Here is a 4,137-nt window from a genome sequence, read left to right as displayed (position 1 = left end):
CCATTGATACCAGCAGCCTTTGAAGTATCTTAAATAGGCGAAGATGAGATTAGGTAACTATTATGACACATTAAATCTTCTGTGTACGAGAAGATATAAGAATTTTAGTTGTTTAAAGGTCAAAAGGAGAAATAGAAATACATCTCCCTAATTTGTGTCAAAAGAATAAAAGCCAAACTAGTAATTCTCGAAATCAAACTTTCGGGAAAAATGCGGAACTGACTATTCAAATATATCACACATTGTTTTGCATCATTCCTTCTGCCCTGAATCATTGTTGCTGCAACCAGTAATGTTCTCCCCGGGTTTGTCGTTGGAAAGTAAAGAGGCAGATGCATAATTTTTTTTCCGCCTACAGCACTCGGTCTTCCTAGGTGGTCTCCCATCCAAGTACTAACCAGGACCAACCCTGCTTAGTTTCCGAGATCAGACGGGATCGGGCATGTTCAGGGGGGCATGGCCATAGACTCAGATGCATATTTTCCTCCAGCTCCACAGATGACCGAACACAAAGAGCTGGCTGTAAGCTGTGACTCGCTGGCCCACCAGGCACCAAAGGCTCCTGTTTATTCTGAGCGTGCCCTGACCGGGGTGTGCATGGGCTGCGGGTACTGTACCACATGCGATCGTGGCATTGTCCTCAAATAACTTTGACATGAAAGTTTCTTCTTCATAACCAATCACAATTCAGAAAAACCTGATTGCCCTTGAAGTCCTGGATCTGTGGGAAAATGGAGGGTTGTATTTTGTTTTAGGTACACTTGATTACTTTTAAGTATCGATGAAAGAATATGCCCGTGAGTAGCTGTATGAGCTTGAGCAAACTACCAAATCTCTGAGCGCCGGTGTTCTCATCTTTATAATGAAGAACGTAACAGGGTGTTCAGTCTGAGGATCGCATGAGATGGTGTATATGAAACACCTTGCACAGGAGCTGACATGCAGGAACCACTAAATCCCTTAACACTTTCCACCCTCCTTATTTGTCAGTTGTCCATGTAGCACAAAGAGCAGATGGCTGAGAAGATGTAGACATCGTGACATGCCCTCTGCTGCTCCCTGCCAGGAAATTCCAGCCAAGCTCTCCTTCCATTTCCAGATGGCTTGTCTCTGAAATCTAAGTTGCATGTTTTCTCTAGCTAGCCATCTCTAGAGAATTCGTTATCGTCAAAGATTTGTGAGCTGAAGTGTCCTTTTTATTTATTTATTTTTTTTTTTTCTGAGAAACTTTTTCTGTACTTTTGTCCTTTCTCTGAAGATTCCTTCCCCTTTCTGGAGGGAAAGGCTGGCCCAGACCATTTCATCTGTTTATCATCCTGATCGGATCTGAACTGCCACTATAAATTCATTGTCAAGCTCATCCCCCATGTTTCTGAACAACTTTTTCCTTGCCCGAAATACACTTTTCCTCCTTCAGCTGGAGAAATCTCAGTACATTTATTCATTCGGCGAACATCTATTCGGGAAAACGCCCGGCTGGATGTGTAAATGTGGGAGTCGCCAGGCCATCAGAAGGTGGTGATGAGTTGCAAACGAGAGCAGTAGACGTGGCTTAGGGAGAAATGTCAGTTGTGAGAATGAGGCCAAGGACATTTCCCGGGAAACGTCCATGTTCACGCTGCTTGAAAACAGGCTCGACATTTGACAGCTCCATTACTCATCTCCCAAGCTCCCTTGCGGTTGATTTGGCGATTTGGTTCACCACCCAGACCCCCTCTACCGGGCCCAGTGCACCATCCGCGGCTTCTGTGAGTGTTGGCTGCTGAAGGCTCACAGCTTCTCCCTTCAAACACTTGCCCTGGCTGGCAGGAGTTCCTGCTCCCTGGAGGGACTGACACCCTCACAAAGAGGCCCACAGCCTGTGGCAGACTCCACGCTGGAGGTCCAGGCCCCCTTGCTGTTTCATGTTTCCAGGCCTTCGTTAGTTTTCCTGTCCTCTGGAGCATCATCCCCGCTCCCTTACCCTAGGCATCACCGACTGCAGAAACCTTCCAAAAGCCCCCTCCGCAGTGCCCTCTGCGGCTCCTGTGCTGTCTCCTGTCCCTTCACCGTGTTGCGATTGCCTAATCCTGGCTTTGTTTCTCCGCTAAACTGGCAGAAATGTCGGATTCACCTCAGAATTCCTAATATCGCGAACACGTCTTGGCTCATAACATTCGTGCGACAAAATTTGCTGAGTCAAGGGACGAAGGAACATGAGTGCCACTGCTTTTGCAGCGAATGGTTTACCTTAGCCTGACAGGCACAGAGGCTCTGTGGTCAGATAAGTTACATGCCAGCATCTTTAATTGTTTAAAAATGTTTACGCGACGTTTAAATGAAAGCGCGTACTAGAGCAGTAAATTAATGACAAAATGCACATGGAAGCAATTAAGACACTGGCTGCCATAAGAGAACTCAGTAAGCATCAGCCCAGCAAGTCGGTGAAGGAGGGGAGGGTCTGTAAAAAACCTTCACAGGTATTGTTCAAACAGAATGCCCCCCAGATTATTGGAAAATGTGTGTATAGCGTTATATCATGATACCATTTTTTTTTCCTTTCTCACCAGTTCTCAACTTCCTGCGCCATCACAGCCTACTCTGTACTTGACACAATTTTCAGAGAAACATTATCACCAGAGGTCCCATCAGAATCATATAATAGCACCTTCCCCTGAATTGCGCCTTATAACACTTCTCTAACTATGACTCTGTTAAGTACCTTCCTTACCCTGCTACTGAACTAGAAAATAAATTTCACTTCTCATAGAGCTGATAATCGTTAAACATCACTCAAGACCCAACGACGGCCTTTGAGCAGTTTGGCGCCTGAATCGCAGAGATGAAAGCCACGAGAGGTCTCCACCGAACACCCCGTTTCAGGTCTGCTAATCCCAAATTCCTTTCCCATCGAGATACCTACAAAAATAGAAACTGCTCGTCCCCAGGCACCTCTTCCCTGACTCAAGTGGAGCACAGGCAGGTTGCGAGCGGGGACCCCCGCCATCCCAGCCTGCCACATGTCCCAGCTCCTGGCACCGTTTTTCATCTCTGACTTTCATCTGAGCGCCATGAACACACCTTGAGATTTCAACCTTAATTCAGAGATTATCGTATTTTTTTCTTCCGCTCATTTCTCAAGGTAATGTTTTATCGCATCAGACGGTTCAAGCTCTTAAAGAGTATTAAGTTTCAGCTCGCATACAAAGGCCTTTGTCGGAAGAGCTCCTGGGGTCTCCAGATACCTTATTTCCTTCGGTTTTATGCTTCTCTTATCATTTCATCTCTCTCCAGTGCCCCAAGGCCAAATCTTTCGTAATCGATATTTGTCCTAATTTTTAACTGCCCTTTAATTCAAACATGAGTTAGTCTCTCTTCCCCTTGACTGTCAACAATGAGAATAAGCAGAACAAGGCAATCAGAAGGCATCACTCCCACTTTCACTGAGAATCACATAAATACTAGCACTAATGGAAAAGGAGGAAGCAATTCTTATCACAGATGTTGAAATATAAGCCAGCAATCAACTGAACATTTCTGCAAAGTTGTGTGGCTGTTAGGCTTGGTAGATTTGAACTTAAAGGCTTTTTAGATCGTTCAAATCCCTGATTGTAATCATGTTAACCGATAAACAGATCATTAACAGAGTGGAGATTTAATAGTTTTACTAAGTATTTTCGTTTTAAGAATGCTATTCTATACTTTGATTACATTAGGTTGACTGAATTACATTCAGTGTACTCAGGCATATGTAAAACAACAAACACATAAACATATAGTCACATAGACTCCCAGGATGTCGAATGGGTATCTGACACTGTTCCTCAGGTAATACGGAGCAAATCCATTTTTACTTCTTCTTCATTACCTATCTCATGTAAAAGTAGAATTTGGCTCTTTTTTTATCTGCGGTCTGAATTACCCAAGTAAGAACTTTAATTTTCCTTTTTTTTTTAAATCTAGACCCAAAATAGGAAAGTGTTATCTAAAGCTTTCAAATTGTCATTAGATCCACTTTATTCCACTAGAACTTTTTTTTTTCAAGATGTTTCTATAACATCCAAATTATTCTGTAATAGTTTAGTTTGGTGGAATTTTCGTGAACCCATATTTTCAGTTATTCAACAGCATTTATCAGCCATTGGTCAAGTGCTTACT

General features: G+C 43.5%; 1 non-coding gene across 1 annotated transcript; it reads right to left on the bottom strand.

Moving 5' to 3' along the window:
• Positions 1–349: 349 nt before the first annotated feature.
• On the bottom strand, positions 350–468 carry LOC111744108. Its single transcript, XR_002782013.1, has one exon. It is a non-coding gene; the product is annotated as a 5S ribosomal RNA (ribosomal RNA).
• Between the last annotated feature and the right edge of the window lie 3,669 nt (positions 469–4,137).

Source organism: Pteropus vampyrus, unplaced genomic scaffold (genome assembly GCF_000151845.1).
Source record: "Pteropus vampyrus isolate Shadow unplaced genomic scaffold, Pvam_2.0 Scaffold127, whole genome shotgun sequence".
Taxonomy (NCBI): domain Eukaryota; kingdom Metazoa; phylum Chordata; class Mammalia; order Chiroptera; family Pteropodidae; genus Pteropus; species Pteropus vampyrus.
The sequence above is the reverse complement of the archived record's forward strand: the minus strand, read 5'-3'. Positions and strand labels throughout refer to the sequence as shown.